This window comes from Protopterus annectens, chromosome 4.part0 (genome assembly GCF_019279795.1).
Source record: "Protopterus annectens isolate FY-2018-M chromosome 4.part0, PAN1.0, whole genome shotgun sequence".
NCBI lineage: Eukaryota > Metazoa > Chordata > Ceratodontiformes > Protopteridae > Protopterus > Protopterus annectens.
The window spans coordinates 132,360,126-132,378,898 of record NC_056733.1 but is presented as its reverse complement, the minus strand read 5'-3'; the positions used below and the strand labels follow the sequence as shown (position 1 = coordinate 132,378,898).

Sequence of the window (18,773 nt, the reverse complement as noted above, 5' to 3'; positions counted from 1 at the left end):
TCCATCAAAGGGGGCATTGATGAATGAAGACTTGAATGACTCTGCAAATTCGCACAAGCACATCCAGGTATGTCTCCTTATGGCTATGCCCACTCCCACTGCTCTGGTCGTCCCTTCATCATGATGTGCTATCAGCCTCATGGACAAATTTGAAATGGACTCTAGGATGGCCAACTGAGAAGCAACCTTATGTTGGACTTCATCAAATACAGATCCTGCCAGAGTATATGATATCTCCTTAATCAGATCCCTTTGGAGTCTGGTGAAGTGTGCCATAAAGTTCAAAGACTGTACTGCAAATGTCAATGAAGCATAAACTCACTTTCCAAACCAATCCATCACCCAAAACTCTATATTAGGAGGATGTATAGTGGAACTTTCCTCTGTCATTTCCTTTTTTGTGGTCACTGCTACCACCATGGCATCTACTGGCCATCCATTTGCCCAAAAATGATGATCCTCGAGTGCGGCAAGAATTTTGTCTGATCTCCTGGGGATGGGTCTATAGCATCAGAAGCCTTCCACACCCATTGCGAGATCAACTTTATGAGCTCATCAGTGGGCAGAGTAATCCAATAGGTAGGTGGGCGAGCACCGAAGGCCTGCAGGTACACTGATTCCTCCAAAAAGGGTGATTGGGACATCCAGCCATCCCTCTGCTTAAGGATCTCAAGGATGTCTCCAAAGGAGATGTCTTCCGGGGGTGACCATGGGACACCCTCCCCTTCATCATAATCAGAGTCCACTGTGGTGGATTCCTCTGGAGAATCGAAATTTTTCCTCTTACACTTCCTCTTCTAAGGAACCTCCCCAGTGGGACAATCTGGGGAGGTGTCAGAAGATGACAAAACCTGTATAGGTGGTTCCTGCAGTTTAGCCACTCACTGTCCAAGTGTTGGAATTGGTTGAGGGTCTGGATGAGGGTGGAGGAATAGGAAGCTGCTCCATCGGGGTGGAGCTGACTGAATGCCCACAGTGGACAGAGCCGCCTCCATGGCCTGAAAAGGGTTCCCCCCAGAGAAGGGAGCCCAGGACTGAGAAAGACTGCCTCGGAACTGTGGTCCCCCACCCCACTCAGAACAGACCACTCCTGAGGCCGAAGCCAGGGTCAAGCTAGTACATGCTGAAGCCCCAAGGTGCAGGGATGGCTCCGAAAAAACTGAAGTCAAGTCCTGCCCCTTAGAGCCGACAATGTAGCCATGAACCCAACAGGTCACCAGCTCAGAAAAGGCCGAAGAGTTTAGGGTATGGTTTGGCACCAGAGATAAAGACCTAGCCAGAACTGAAACAGTTGGCAGTGGGAAAGTTGGAGACAGGATCCCCTAGTCCTCAGTGGAGGTCAGAGGAGGAAGACTAGTTGGAGTCAAAGAAGGAAAGGTTCTGGCAATGGAATGAACAAGAACCAAGGACACAGGTGTAAATCTCCTCAGAACCAGGAGATGATCTACCAATCACAACACTTCCAATTCAGTCAGGCTCTTGGTGGAACAAATAGACTGGGCAGAAGGGGATATAGGTCATTCCAAAAAGGAGTTAGGTAATTGACCTGCAAAGGGGTCAATTGAAGAGGAGTGTATGGTCCTAGGATGATCTAAGAATGAAAATTCCACACTTTCAGCTGGCACCGAAAACATCAGCACTGGAGAAACAGACAGCACAGAGACTATCGGTTCCGTGGTCTGGCCTTGGATCAGTGCAGACAACTTTGGCACCAGTGAGGAAAACACTGTTGGTAATGAGGAGGAGGTCAAGTACCAAAGAATCTTGTATGGTATGTATGGGTTCTGCAGAAACAGAGGGAACCAACGGTTCAAACCTTTTTGTCATTGGGGCTGAGGGAGAAGCTGGCACTGAACAACTCCTTTTCTTGGACTTGTAAACCTTTGAAGAAGACAAAGATGAGGAATGGGATGAAACATCCATTTTGCTTTTTGAGTCATGACCAGAGATGTCTTCTGATAAATTAATAGTAGATGTTTAGATGTCTGTGCTGAATTCTGCGTGCCTTGTGAAAAAACAAAGTGTGATGACTGCACATAAACTTTGCAGATTATTAACCTTTAAAACTGTGCACAATAACTATTAAAATAACTGTCTGTATAACAGACGAGACATACAATACAGTTTAGCTTGCAGGGTTTAATGTCTTCAGGTTTCTTTTCAATACAGCATAAACTATGTTCTCCATGAAACAGCTCTAACAGATCTCCCTAGAAATCAGATTACATTTCACATATATACATTCTTATGCAAGCAGATTTTTGGGAACTTTCAAAGTCATTACTTTGGTATTTATGGAGTCTTTTCTGGTCTGTGTGAAAACTGTCTTTGGATACCCCCGCACTTGATGACATGCAGTCTGTTAATAATGCTCCTTTGTGTTCTTGTTTCAAGGTGAATTATGTAACAGTTCTTTCCTCGCACCTGGATCCTTATCTGTAGTCTTTGAAGCGGTTTACTATCACATATTCGATTGTCATTTAAACGATCGAATATGTGCGAAAATCATTTTCTCGAACTGAGAGTTCGATCACCACAATGTCTAAGCTGACATGAGCGAACAGCCGCTATTGTCAGCTTCAACATTGCGGTGCAGATTGCACTATAGTGGGGATCGAGAAATATACCCTTACCCTCACTATAGTGTGATCTCGGAGTTTGTATATATATATATATATATATATATATATATATATATATATATATATATATATATATATAAGTAGGGGGTGTGGGGAGTGCAGGGGGGCTTGCCCCCCTGCAAACGTTATTGTTAGTTGTGGGTAGATGTGAGCATTTCAGCAAATTCGATATTCGACATTGCTGAAATGCTCCGTTCGATATTTTGGTTACTCGGTGTTTTGATTTCCGACAATATTTGTCGGAAATTGTTGCGTTTGTCTAAATGATGTTTGCAAATATGAAAGTAAACCCCTTGAAGCATGTTCCAGACACTGAACATTCAGCTTGTCTCAAGCTGTACCAGACTTTATGTTACATTGCATGAATGAATGCCACTTATTTATTTGATTTTTTTCCTTGCTTTCAGCTAAGAATAGTTTAACCCTTTAATATATGTATGCTAGCAAACAGAAATACATGCATCTAACTGACTATATTATTCTTATATATACTATAGCAACAGACGTGTATATGCATCTAACTAGCAAATAGATAAGCACATGCGTTTATACATTTCTAGACATATCTAACAGCCTCTTCAAATGTAGATTTTTAACATACTTTTCAAAATTAACTTATTTTTTCTTTCAACCAGGGCCCACTGCCTGAAGCTATGGCAGACAGAACAATCTTCTTGTAAGTGCACTGGGTCCAGGCAGTAAACACAGAGCGAATGCCCATCAGAATTTGGAAGCTTTCATTCCCATTTGAGGCATTTCTTGAACCAAGAAGTCCCTCTGCCCTTATCAGTCATGATACCCAGAAAAAAAAACAGGTAAACATGACCACAAACGTGCGTGTGCACACACACACACACACACACACACACACACACACACACACACGCATGCACACTATATACTCACAGAAAGATTTAAACACTATATAGGTAGAAGTACACACACTTTCTTTTTTAAGGGTATAGAAAGGAAGGGGAATCAAAAAAGGTACATATATATATATATATATATATATATATATATATATGTAAATATATATATATATATGTATATATATATATATATATATATATATATATATATATATATATATATATATAGGTCCACTTCACATGACTGAAAGCTCAAAATACTGAAATTCATTTGACTGAGTCCAAAATCCCGAATGTTCAAAATACTGAAAACTCATTTGACTGACTTTCATAATACTGAAAGCTTACAATGCTGAATTGCAAAATGCCAAATGGCAGTGTGTACAGTACTTTAAGGTATGTAAAGGGTATATGCCCTTTTCTCCACTGTAGTGCAATTCCAGAGTTAGTATATATAGTTTGGCGGGTAGCCTACCACCAAGTTTGGTTTTATATCATCCAGTGTCTGTTAATGAAGTAAGTAAGTAGTTTTTTTAATTTTGGAAAGAGTTAGATGATATTGTAAGTGCATTTTTTCTTTTATAATTTTCATTTGGTGAGACAAAGTGTTGGTGATATTTGCACGGTTTATTTGGTATTGTAAACCTAGGTTTTGTGAATGTTAATGTTATTTGTGATGAAATGTTTGGTATTCATGGATCTGTGCATTTTTTATTATGTTAAGTAATTCAGAGGTGAAGGGAAACACGTCATGTTTATGGCTTAACATTTGGTATTTTGCAATTCAGCATTGTAAGCTTTTAGTATTCTGAAAGTCAGTCAAATGAGTTTTCAGTATTTTGAACATTCGGGAATGTGGATTTAGTCAAATGAATTTCAGTATTTTGAGCTTTCAGTCATGTGAAGTGGACCCATATACATATATATGAATATATATGGTTCCCCTTCGCAAGATCAAATTCCTATAAACTCGAAATTCATAACCCCGAAGCCAGAATCTCGGGTTTACAGAAACTCAAAAATGTGAAGGGGAAATAAAAAAAAAAAAAAAATCTTTCTAATGTTGCACCCCCCACCTAAATATTCCTACTCTGAGATCGCACTACAGCGAAGGAAAGGGAAATCTTCTGTTCCACGCTATATGCATAAGCGCAAAACAGAAGATTTCCCAGTTCTCTGCTATATTGCGGTCACTCAGCTCTTAGATGACAGCTACAAGGGTGCAGGGGAACCTAGCCCCCTGCAAAAAGATAACAGAACTCTTTTTTTTTAACCCTAAACTTCCCATTCACAATTTCGAGTGAATGGAAGTTTGAGATTCTGGTCTCGAGCTTATGCATTTCGAGCTTCCATTCATTTGATCTTGTGAAGGGGAACTATATATATATATATATATATATATATATATATATATATATATATATATATATATATATATATATATATATACATATATGTTTTACCAACTACAGTAGCAGAGAGTACCGAAAGGTGAGAAAAGAAAGATGGTAAATGAAAAAAGCACCGAAGTATAAAAAGGGATATAGAAAGGAGCTATCTGAAATGTGTAGCTATAAAGGAAAGGTGACAGTAAATATTAAAGCTAGAAATGGTAACAAGTTATATTAACAATGAAAATATATAGAAATAAATCACTTAGCTCAAGAGCTACTGGTGACACGTCTTTCTCAGGAAACAGCAAACGAGATCAGAGGTAATTTGGGAAGGAGCATTCTGGGCAGGACTTAAGCTCAAGAGTTTTTGGTTATTGCAGGCTGTAGTAATGGCCAAGTCAGTTCCGATATCGGAATTGAACCCATTTGTCAAGGATTAAATAAAGATTGACAACATCAGATGAAATAATTCACATACAAACAGACATAAATGTAAATACAGAAAAAAGGCTAAACAAGGCCTTAGCTGGAGTTTCTTCATGATGTGAGTACACAAAAATTTTATATCCACTCTCTCTTCCAGAAAACCATAAGGATGGGGGTTGGTGGGTGGGAAGTTGAGGAAGAGTGAAAAGAGGCAACACAGGTGGACCGTTATGGTAAGTACATAACTTCTTTATCTGATGTTGTCAATTTTCATTCTGTTCTCAACTGATGGAACAGAGTCCCCAGCTACCTAAATCCCAGGGTGGACTCAAGGAAGGATATTCTTAAGCACCACTGAGCCAAATCATGCTCTATTTCTTGATATCAAATCCAGTTTGTAATGAGTGATAAAGGTATGGGGGTGGTTAGCCCAAAGTTGCTGTCACAAATTATTTCATTCATGGAAGCTCTTGAATGAAAAACACAGGAAGTTGCTATGGACCTGGTTGAATGAGCACATATCTGCCTTGGTAAAGGGATATCCAATTTGTTCTATGTAAGCCATCTGGTTAGGGTGACTTTGGACACTGTTTAACCTAGTTTCACATCTGCAAATGAAACAAATAACTGATCCATAGATCTGATGTCCTTTGTTCTATGTAAATAGAAGCACAGTTGCTTATGAACATCTAATAAATGTAATAAATATTCGCCTTTGTTCAAATAATTTTAAAAGAAAAACAGTAAATTGATGGACTGGTTAATATGGGGCTCTGATGCTATTCTGGGCAAAAAAAGATGCATTAATTATTAGTGTAAGCCTATCTTTATGAAAAATTAGATATAGGTGTTTTACAGACAAGGCATGAATTTCTGAAATTTGTCTGGCAGAAGTAATGGCCAATAATAAAGTTTTCCAAGAAAAAAATTTAAGACCGCAGTCATGTGCAGGTTCAAAAGGTGGATGGTTCAAGGCTTGCAGTACCAGATTAAGATCCCATGTAGAGGTAAGATCTTTACATGGAGGTGTTAAAATTTGTGTGCCTTGCAAAAAGGTTTTACAAAGTTTATGAGAAGCAAGTGAGGAACCGTCAAATCTATTATGGAAATTAGAAATTGCTGCCAACTGAACTTTAACTGTTGAATCCCTGGCTACTTGATTAAGATGTAGCATCAAAAAATTGAGAATGCTATGAATCGGGGCAGAAAAAGTGTCAATATGATTTTGAAAAGCCCAGTGTACAAATCTCTTCCATATACTGGTATAAAGTTTCCTTGTAAATGCTTTAAGGGAGGATAACAAAATGTGGTGAACAGCAGATGAGAGCATAGGTTGTCTGGCTATTACTAGAAATGTAGAAACCAAGCTCTCAGCTTGAGATTGGGAAGGTTTGACTGAATCATGCCTGTTGGGTGAGACAACAGATCTGGTGCCGGGTCCAGAATCCAGTGTTGATGAAGTAGATGAGGCCATAGGGATCCTATTACATTATCATTAGATAACGTAATTGAACAGCCAAAACATCGAAATAGCTGCATTTAGAAATTTATATTGTGGGATTGCAGTACAGTGAAGATTGGGATATTTGCCCTTTCCTCACTGTACTGTGATCTCAGAGTTGGAAAAAGAAGTTATGTCCTTACCATAACGTTCCATGTGGAGTGTTCATCTCGCCTTGGTTATTACACATGGGTTCGGAGCCGATCCTCGGCTCCGTGCCGGCCGACTGCAAGCTCTGCATCGAGAAGAAGCTCGAGGACATCTAATACCCACAATCCTCCTCTGCCTTTACCTCAGATCTAGTTTGCAAGCAAACCAGACATAAAGCACGCACACATGCCAAACTATATACATAAGTACATATATACAAACATACCAAGGGTATGATAGTAACACTAATACTGCAACAGCAGAAGGAGAATACTCCAGACCAGGCACCAAATCGAACGTTCTTCCTAAGGGTGGGAAGGGTGGGAGTGTAATAACCAAGGCGAGATGAACACTCCACATGGAACGTTATGGTAAGGACATAACTTCTTTATGTGAGAGTGTTCAATCTCGCCTTTGTTCTTACACATGGGTAGCGTCCCTAGCTCCATGATCCTGAGGAACTCAAGGGAGAACGTTCTTGAGCACAGTGGAACCAAAGGTTGCCCTATCCCTAGAAACCCTGTCCACTTTGTAATGAGATATAAATGTATGTGGTTTAGCCCAAGTAGCAGCCGCACAAATAGTGTCTAGTGGTAAGCGAGCTGCGTGAGCCAAAGATGTAGAAACTGATCTGGTGGAATGTCCTTTGGGTTTTGTTGATAATGTTTGATCAGAGGCTTCATAAACATATGTGATACAGTCAGTTAGCCATTTAGAAAGAGTTTGTTTCATAACTGCAAGACCCTTTCTGCTGTCAGCAAAAGCTACAAATAGTTGATCAGATTTCCTGTGATCTTTTGTTCTATCCAAATAAAATCTGAGTTGTCTATGGACGTCCAGTTTGTGCAACATATACTCCAATTTATTAGAGTGGTTCTTAAAGAAGGTGGGTAGTTCAATGGACTGATTAATATTACTAGAAGAACAAACTTTGGGAAGAAAGGATGGATTAGTGCGTAGGGATACTCTGTCAGAATGAAATATTAAATAAGGATGCTTGACAGAAAGGGCCTGAAGCTCAGACACTCGTCTAGCAGATGTAATGGCCACTAGAAATAAAGTTTTCCATGACAAGAATTTCAATGTGCAACTTGAGGCTGGTTCAAAGGGTGGCAACATCAATTTAGAGAGCAACAGGTTTAAATTCCACGGTGATGTCGGACTTCTGACTGGTGGTCTGATATGAAAAGAACCTTTTAAAAAGGCTTTAGACAGTCTGTGAGCCATAATAGGCGCACCACATTCCTCTACATGATAGTTAGAAATGGCAGCTAACTGTACTCTTAAAGTAGCCGGGGAAGCTCCTTCATGAAATAGTTCAGTCAAGAACTCTAAAACCTTATTTAACAGAGCTCTAACAGGGTCCAAATGATGTGACTCCGCCCAAAAGACAAAACGTTTCCACTTACTGGTGTAAGTCTTAGTAGTGGAAACTTTATGAGAAGCTAGTAAAATATCTTGAACCGCCGATGTAAGTGGAACCGACCTGGCTAGAAAGGGAAGCGGAGCAGCCAAGCTGCTAGATGGAGAGATTCTAGAGATGGGTGAGGAACTCCTGACGAGTGAGTCAGTAGATCTGGCTCTGGGTCCAGCATCCAAGGTCCCCGAATGCGGTGACGTAATAGAAAGGGGAACCAAATTTGATGAGGCCAGAACGGGGCAATGAGAATAATAGTCCTCTGAAGGTTGTTGGCTTTCTGTAGAAACTTTGCAATCAGGGGAAATGGAGGAAAAGCATACAGGAGACCCGGGGGCCAATCGTGCACCAGCGTCCCTGGGGACTTCCCTGGAGGGTAATAGGGCAAAGTAGCTCCTGCATTTGGCGTTCATTGGAGACGCAAACAGATCGCAGGTAGGCTGGCCCCATTTGCGAAATATCCTTCTCGCAACTGTTTGAGGGACCACTCGTGAGGCAATAGTATTGCCCTGCTCAGCCTGTCGGCTATGACGTTGGATGACCCCGGGATGTGCGTTGCGATCAGAAAGCGACCGGTGGACTCTGCCCATTGCCAAATTCTCATGGCCTCTCTGCATAGTTGGTAAGACCTGGTTCCCCCTTGCTTGTTTATGTACCAGACTACGGACATGTTGTCTGTCTGAACTGCAATGGTCCCTGGAGGAAGGAGGGGAGCAAAGTGTTGCAACGCCAAAAACACTGCCCTCAACTCCAGAACATTGATGTGCAGATTGTACTCCAGATTGGTCCATTCGCCTTGGACTGTCTGTCCCTGAAAGATGCCCCCCACCCTATCAGGGAAGCGTCCGTGGTTATCGTCGCTGACGGTGCGGGTAGCACAAATGGTCTTCCGCTGGATAGGTTGCAAGTCTGTAACCACCACATTAGGTGTGATTTGCATGTTTTCGTTATCAAAATTTCGTGAGTCAGTGGAAGTTGTTGGAATGACCATTGTGCAAACAGAAGCCATTGTAGCACTCTCATGTGCAGTCTTCCCAATGGTATCGCAATGAGAGAAGCTGCCATGAGACCCAAAACTTTCAGAACAATTTTTGCCAGTGACTTTCTGGACGACAGTAGAAGGGAAATGTTGAATTGAAGTGCTACTATTCTTTCTGTAGGAAGTTTTAGAACTAAATGACGCGTATCTAATTCCGCTCCTATGAATAAGATATGCTGTGATGGCTGTAGCAACGATTTTTCGAAATTTACTGAAATGCCAAGGTGTGTACAAAGTTGTAGGGTGTAATCCCTGGCTTGTATCAGTTGACGCCTGGTGGTGGCAGACAGGAGCCAGTCGTCCAGATACGGAAACACCTGGAATCCTAGGCGCCTCAGATGAGACGCTACCACTGCCATGCATTTGGTGAAGACCCTGGGGCTGTAGTCAGACCAAAGGGCAGGGCTCGAAACTGATAGTGACTGGCTCCCAGCCGGAAGCGCAAATGATCCCTGGATGCCCTGGCCATTTTGATGTGGTAGTATGCGTCCTTCAGATCTATCGAGCACATCCAGTCGTCCTTCCGTAAGAATGGAAGGATCGATTGAAGCGTGACCATTCGGAACTTTTCCTTCTTGACAAAGGTGTTGAGATGGCTTAGGTCCAGAATCGGCCTCCAGTCCCTGTTTTCTTTGGAACTAAAAAGAACCTTGAGTAAGTTCCGAATCCTATTTGGTCCGCTGGGACTGGTTGGATGACTCTTTTTCTTAGCAGCTTTGAAATTTCTGTAGCTGCTGGGTCTCGCAGATGGGGTGGTACATCTGGGAGTTTTCTCTTTGGAATGGGTGTGGATAGAAATGGGATTTTGTAACCTCTGGTAACAATGCTTTTTACCCAATTGTCTGAAGAGAGGTTTTGCCAGGCCTGAGGGTATAAAGCTAAGCGACCCCCGACTGCCTCCAGAGCAGGACAGTCGGGCCTCCTCTCAGGAGTGCTGAAAAGGTTTGCCAGGGAGGTTATCCCTGTCACCTTGGTTTTGCGGACCCCCTCTGCCGCCAGGGCGGCGTCTTCCACCTCTGGCCCCCCCTCTGCCTCTAGAGGGGGCATCACCCTGCGTGTTTGGGAAAGATCCTTGGGGTTTTCGAAACCACATTTTCCCACCACGTTGCCCTTTGGGGTACGGTCTGGAAGGGTGGAAAACGGACTCCGACAGCAGACAGAGTCTTTCCCTCCTGTTCACACCGGGTAAGGGTCTCCTTTACTTTAGGGCCAAAAAGTGTGGCTCCGTCAAATGGGGCGTTAGTAAAGGAAGACTTGAAGGCTTCCAAAGCGAACATAAGCGCATCCAGGATTGCCTACGAAGAGCAATCGCTGAAGCCGCTGCCCTACTCGATCCTTCGGCTGCATAGGATATCAGCCTCATGGACGAGTTTACAATGGACGTAAGGGTGTTGAGATGCGCTGTAACTTTCTCTGAAACAGCAGCATCTGTAGTACCCTGGAGGGTATCTCCCAACTCTTTGACTAGATCCCTCTGTAAACGTGTAAAATGAGTCAAATAGTTCAGGGAACGCATAGAGAAAGCCGCTGAACTGAAAATGCGCTTCCCGTATCTGTCCATGGTCCTAGAATCTTTGTTAGGCGGATGGACAGATGAGGAAGACTCCGACATCTCCTTTTTCGTGGCCGCTGCCACAACCATGGCGTCTACTGGAACTCCTTTGGTGAGGTAAGCCTTGTCCTGTGGTGCCGTAATGTACTTATTTGGCTTCCTAGGGACTGGTTCCACCGTGTCAGGTGTCTCCCACGCCCTTCGAGCAATCAATTCCATTAACTCATCAAAGGGCGGAGTGACCCAGGAGGAGGAAGGGCGAGCACCAAATGCCTTCAGCAAAACTGACTCATCCTCAGAAGGGGGGAGGGCTTGCCAGTCACCTCTCTGTTTTAGGATCTCCAAGATGTCAGAAAAAGAGACATCCTCTGAAGGTGACTTAGGGGACCCTTCTGACTCATCTAAGTCAGTATCAGATGTCAAGGATTCTTGTGGAGAATCCAAGTGTCTCCTCTTACACAGTCTTTTCCTAGGGACTTCTTCGTGGGGAGCATCCGAAGAAGCCTCCGAGGAAGAGGGGCACCCTCCAGGGGTGGCTGAGACACTGGTGCCCGACGCTTGCACGTGGCCGTGGGTGCAGAGGAGGATAACGGTCCTTTGTGGGAGGAGAAGCTGTACCTGCTGATGTGGTTGTCTGGGTAGACAACACCTTCCTCATGAGATCGAAGGCCCCCGGGTCCCGAGTCGAGGTATCTCCCGGTTCCGAAGAAATGGGAAGAATCCCCGAAACAGGAACCGAAGGCACCGACCCGAGGACGGAACCGAGTCGATCCGTGCGAGGCCCCGAGAGGGAGCGCCGGAACGAAACATCGGTCCGACTCTCGGTCCCGGAACCAAGGACGGATCTTCGGCCCCAAGACTCCAGTACCGGATCGGATGGAGTCGAGGTGAACGGTGCCGACCGAGAAAAAGACGGTTCTGGCACCGAGGGCTCCACAATCATCAGTTCAGCTTCTTCCGGCTCCGAAGACTGGACAGGTCTCGGAGGAGGAACAGATGGAGATAGTGGCAGGCCTTCAAGTCTCGACATCAACTGAGAGGAGACCGAGATAAGCTTGGATAGGGCCGTATGCTCCATCAATTTCTGCACCACACGGTCCACATCGGTGTCAGAAAGGGGCCTGGAAGAACGAGTCGAAGGGATTGAAGACGGAGCCGACCTCAACAGAGTCGGTGGAGGGAGCTCCGTCACCGGTTCCAAGACTCGAGGCTCGGAAACTGCCAACAGTTGAACACTCGGCCCCGAAGTCTGTGGAACCGGTGATCTAACTATACCCGAAGAGCTCGGAGCCGATGACTTGGGCTCCGACGTCTTCGACCCCTTCGAGGACTTGGATGCCTGGTCTGAAGCATCCAGAACCTCCTGGAAAGAGGGTTTCAGCAATCCTCTATCCATCAGTTTCCTGCGCCTATCTGTCATGACCCTCCCACTAAAAGAGTGACAAATAGAACAGTCCTCTTGTAAGTGGAGAGGGCCAAGACAGTAGACACAGGAACTGTGGTTGTCTGTGACCGACATCTTTTGGCCACACTGACAACGTTTGAAGCCAGATTTCATTTTCTCAGACATAATGAAAAGAGAAAGAAACAGTGAAGTCCAGTAACAGTCAATCCAGGTAACAAAAAGTCAAATCCGGTAATTTGTAAGTCCGATTGTCAATCCAAGTAGGGGTGGTAGGCCCCGAAAAACTCTATACCAGTTAGTTAAACTAAGTTAAACTAATTTAATGGTACCGAGAATTTTGCTCTACTCACACACCGTACACTAACTTTCAATAACTATAGATCTTAAAGAAGTTCTTTTGAAAATTTAACCAAAATAGTTAAAATCTTATCTGAAAAAGCCTCGAGCTAGCCTCCAGCGATGCGTATGCAGCAGCGGCAAACTAGATCTGAGGTAAAGGCAGAGGGGGATTGTGGGTATTAGATGTCCTCGAGCTTCTTCTCGATGCAGAGCTTGCAGTCGGCCGGCACGGAGCCGAGGATCGGCTCCGAACCCATGTGTAAGAACAAAGGCGAGATTGAACACTCTCACATTATATATTTAGCGGGGGGGATGTGTGTGGGGGGGTGAAGCCTCCCACAATAAAAGTTTTGAAATGTGGCTGTTTCGATGTTTCAGCCGTTCGATTACGTTATCTTTTGATAATGTAATATGAATCTGAGGCCACAGAATGGGAAACCAAATCTGTAGAGGCCAATACGGTATAATGAGGATGACTTTCCTCTTCAACCTGGCAGCTCTCTATAGGAACTTTGGAATCAAAGGAATTGGAGGATAAGTATAAAGTAGACCGGGGCTAATCGTGGAGAACAGCATCCCTCAGTGACTCCTAATCTAATTTGGGGGGATTAGGGCAAAGTAGCTGCTGCACTTCCCAGTGTCAGAAAATGAATTCCGCTACATTCTTGTTGAGGGACCACTCGTGAGGTAGTAGGATGTATCTGTTCATCTTGTCTGCTAATACATTGGACTTCCCCGGAACATACATTGCTATAAGAAAGCGGTTGGAAGAGATCGCTCATTGGCAAACCCTGAGTGCTTCTTGATACAAGGGGTAAAATCTGTTCCCCCCTTGTTTGTTGATGTACCAAACCAATGACATGTTGTCTGTTTGAATCACAACATTTCCTGAAGCAAGAGCATTCTGAAAGGCCTGCAATGCTAAAAGCACTGCTCTAAACTCTAGGACACTGATATGCAAATTGGCCACTGTGGGGGACCATGTGCCTTGAACTGTCTCTCCCAGGTAATGCCTCCCACCCCCAGCTTGGAAGCAACCATAGTCACAATGGCCTTGGGCTAAGAACTGATGAATAAACATTCTTGTAGAACCTCTTCTGACTGAATCCACCACAGTAGATCCCTTTTGCATACATTGGTGATTTGTATTGGAGCAGATAAAGAAAGATGCAGTATTGACCATTGCGAGGCCAGCATTCATTGAAAAATTCTCATGTGATATCTGGCTACGGTAGTACTGTTATTGCTGTGGCCAGTGAAAGGACCAAGTGGGCTGGGATTCTGGTACTGTAAACTCTCTTTTCACTTGCAATCTTATTGTTTGAACTCTGGAGAGGGGAAGTGAAACTATAGTTTATTTTATATTGAGCAGTGCTCCTATGAACTCTAGACTTTAACTTAGTTCCAGATGAGACTTTTGATAGTTTATGGTGATTCCTACTAGAACACACGTCTGGATCACTTTTTGTCTTGCCATGATGAGGTGATGCCTGGTCAGGGCAGAAATGAGTCAGTCGTCTAAGTATGGAAACACTCTGAATCCTTGCAGTCTCAAGTGAGCTGCGACTACTGCCGTGCATTTGGGAAACACCCTGGAGGCTGTGGTGAGATCAAAGGGCAGAACCCTGAACTGATAGTGACTGGCTCCCAGCTGGAAGTGTAAAAATCTTCTGGATCGGCTGTTCATCTTTATATGATAGTATGCATCCTGAAGATATATTCAGCACATCAAACTGTCCTTTTCCATAAAATGGAAGAATGGACTGTTCCGTGACCATCCAGAAATTAGTCTTTCAAGCAGATTTGTTTAAGATGCTGAGATCCAGATTTGGTTTCCAGTCCCCTATTTTCTTTGGCACTAAAAAGAATCTTGAATAAGTTCTGAACCTTATCTGGCCTGGGAGGACCTCTTGGATGACTCTTTTTTTTTTTCTAACAGCGTTTAAATTTGAATTGCTGCTTGTTCCCTCTGGCTGGGTGGAACATCAGGGAATTTTCTTGAATTGGGAGGATAAAGGACAAATGGTATTATATAGCCTTTGAAAATGATTCTCTGCACCCAAATATCTGTTGCTAGTTCTAGCCACAATCTCTGGTGCAAGGACAAATGACCCCCAATTGCCTCCAGAGGGGGACAATCAGGCCTCTTTTCAGGAATGCTGAAAGGGTTTATGGACCCTTGGTTCTGTGGCCACATCTGCCACTATGGAAGCATCTACTATTTGAGTACCCCCCTTCTGCCCCTGGTGGAACTTCCTCCATGTGTGCCCTGGAAAGATCCTTAAGATTTTCTGAGCAACATTTTTCCACTGCATCGATGAGTCCTTGAAAATGATCTTTGCGGGATGGAAAACCGTATGCCCAAGGCAGAAAGGGTCTTTCCATACTTCTCAGACCTGGACAATGTTTCTTTTACCTTGGGGTCAAAAAGAGACATACTGTCAAAAGGAGCACTGATGAACAAAGACTTAAAGGGCTCCACAAAATCACAAAAGCTCATCCAGGTGTGTCACCTAATGGCAATATCTGAACCTGCTGCCCTTGATGTTCCTTCTGCTACATTAGAAATTAGCCTCATGGAGGAGTTGGATATCGATTACAAGGTAGCCAACTGAGAGGTGACAGATGCTTCCACCTCTTCAGAAACAGATTCCCAAGAGGGTGCCTGATAGCTTCTTAATCAGATCCCACTATAGCCTTGTGAAGTGTGCCAAATAGTTCAGGGACCTTAAGACAAAGGTCACTGAAGCATAGACACTCTTTCAAATCTGTCCATTGACCAAGACTCCTTGTTGGAGGGATGAACTTTCTTCTGAGTTCCTTCTTAATGGCCACTGCCATGACTGGGGCATCAACAGGCACACCCTTGGACCAAAACTGTTTATCCTCTGGAGCCATCATGATTTTATCAGGCTTCCTGGGAATTGGCTCAATGGTGTCTGGAGCCTTCCATGCCTGCCATCAGACCAAGTAAATGAGCTCATCGGTGGGCAGAGTCACCCAGGAGGTAGATGGGGCCGATGCCAAACATCTTCAGGAATACAGACTCTTTCTAAGGGTTGCTGGACTTCCAGTCACCTCTCTGTTTTAGGATTTCTAAGATATCTCTAAATGACAAATCATCAGGAGGTGACCGTGGGGACCCTTCGTCCCCATCAAAATCTGTATCTTTGGTGACAGATTTTGGGAAATCTAAATGTTTCCTCTGACATGTTTTCTTCTTAGGGACATCCTCAGTGGGATATTCTGGGAAGGTGTCAGAAGAAGTGGGGATCCCATGATGAGAAGTCTGGAGTTTCAGTACCAGCTGTCCTTGTGGAGAGGGTAATTGAGACTCCAGGCAAAGAGATGTGTGCTTGGGTTGAATGCATGACAAACAGAACAGCTTTCTTGGAGATGAAGAGGTCCAAGACAATACACACAGAGAGGATGCGATTCAGAAAGAGGGATTTTCTGATCACATTTACCACATCTTTTAAAGCCTGCTGGGCTTTACTCTTTTTCCAACATCCTGAAAAGAATGGATGTTAGGAACAAAATACCAACAATGATAACAACAGAAACAAGTACACTATAAAACTGTAACTATCAGAAGAATCTGATTAACAGTAAACTAAAGAGTACTATAAAGATTTTTTTTTTGTTTTTAATGTAAAAAGGGTGAGGAAAAGAAAAACTACCTATAAAGGTAGCTAAGAGCTACGACAAGCGTAGGAGACAGATAAAAGGGTAAAGAAAGAAAAATTACTAACAGCAGTAATTTACAGAGTATACTAGTATAAGATGACAGAAAGATAAGTAGAAAACAAAAACAACATGGTAAGACATTATTAACAAGAAAAAAATCATTTATCTACACTTTAAGCTCAAGAGTCCACAACCACGTCTTTCGCTGTGAGGAGGCAAACGAGATCTGGGGTATTTGGGGTTGGTGCATTCTGGGTAAGGGAGAAGCTTGAGAGTTCTATGTTGCCATGAGCTTTTGCATTGACCAATTCAGATCCAATGATTAGGATCCTAAACCATCAGTTAAGAACAAATGGAAATTGACATCACCAGATAAACAGTAAGGACAGGTGTGATTAATTTTCAGTTATGATTGCCTGAGATAGTTCCTGGTATCTAACAACCCACATGCACACTTTATTTCTGACAAAAATAGTGAAAGTTACCTAAGAAACAGGAAAAATAAGCATTTGTCAAAGATAGAAGACAAATAAATGCTGCAATAAGCGGAAATCCCCACATGAATTACTGTAAATACTGACAGGAAAAAATATATATAAATATAAATATATATATATATATATATATATATATATATATATATATATATATATATATATATATATATATTTATCTGTGGTTCCACTTGAAACCGTCGAATTACCACATCATCGAACCATAAAACATCGAGACCAGAACGTCACAAACTGAGATCGAAAACTGACATCATAGAGACGCGTAACATCGAAAACACATTCCCTACATGTTAAGTGTGCAAACATGCCTAAAATACAACAATCCAAGTATCAAAACATATTCGATGTTATGCGTCTCGATGATGTCAGTTTTCGATGATCTCAGTTTGCGATGTTCTGGTCTCGATGTTTTAAGGTTCAATGATGTGGTAATTTGACGGTTTCAAGTGGAACCATATATATATATATATATATATATATATATATATATATATATGGTTCCCCTTCAAACCATCGAATGTTTAAAACATCGAAGTTCAGATCATCGAGAACAGAACATCGAGTTTGAAAATGTTGAAGGTTTGAAAGGGAAGAAAATGGTAAGTGTAGGTGGGAGAATGTTTGTGTTTTTGCAAGGTGCCCTGCATACTGTGTGTCTATGTGCCATCTGTGTGATGGCACTACAGAATGGGTACGGAAAATCTCCCGTTTAGCGCTTCTGCATATAGCGCTAAATGGGAGATTTCCCTTTACTCCACTGTAGTGTGGTCTCAGAGTTGGAATATTAAAGTAGGGGGGTGTGGGGGGTGCAGGGAGTCGAAGCCCTCTGCATGCAATTGTTAACATTTCTTTTTCTTTCTTTTTTTTTTTGTAACCTTCGATGTTTCAAAATTCGATGTTCTGGTCTCGATGATCAAAATTTCGATGGTTAAAAGTGGAACTATATATATATATATATATATATATATATATATATATATATATATATATATTTTTTTTTTTAAATAAACATAAAACTAGCAAGTAAAATGAGAGGACAGGGGTTCCACATGGAGCTTATCTGAGCAGCAAGATGAAAAAATCAGTACTAGATCCTGTGAAGAGTCACAGGACTTTCTTCTTTGGATGGCAGAAAAGACTAAACACTCACTTCATGTGACAGCTGAAGGCTTCCCTCTCAGGATATTCTCAGCCAATAAGCTGTCACAGGAAGAGAGAGGGAGAGGAGTCTGAACTTTTGAAAGCTGACCAGTGCTGCGTTACCCCAGCAGATAACTCAAAATGTCACTGAGGCAGTGGGAATGATGAACATTCTCTTGGGCCCCTTGACTACCTTGAGGTGCAAACAGGCATCATGGAAATCTAAACAGCAAATCCAGTTCCTCTTCTGTAGACACAGAAGAACGGACTGCACAATGAGCATCCAGAACTTTATTTTTCTTACACATAGGTTTAGACTTCTTAGATTTAATATGGGCCCAAGGTCATTTGTCTTTTTGGATGTCACAAAAAGCTTTGAGTAAATTCTGGAGTCTGTGTAATCTGGTAGCACCTCCTGGAGTTTTCTTTATTAAAAGAAGATTTGATACCTTCAATTTGGTCACTCATTGAGGGAACATCTTAAATAAAGGATGCTGCTCTTGATGTGGACACTTAGAAAATCTTGTATCCTCAGGATCCTATCCCCCTCATTCACTTTTCTTGCATGATGAACTGTCAAGCTGGAAATTGCAAGGAGATCCAACCCCAGATTGACTCCAGAGACCGACAATTGGACAAATTGTAAGAGATTCTGAGGTTGCTTCCCTTAGGAAGGGCTACTTAGTTCTTGGTT

General features: G+C 42.7%; 1 protein-coding gene across 1 annotated transcript in view; it reads right to left on the bottom strand.

Moving 5' to 3' along the window:
• LOC122800226 (dynein axonemal heavy chain 17-like) overlaps nt 1-18,773 on the bottom strand; it is a 17,083,451-nt gene that overhangs the window by 7,607,288 nt on the left and 9,457,390 nt on the right. The gene's annotated exons all lie outside the window — the stretch shown is intronic.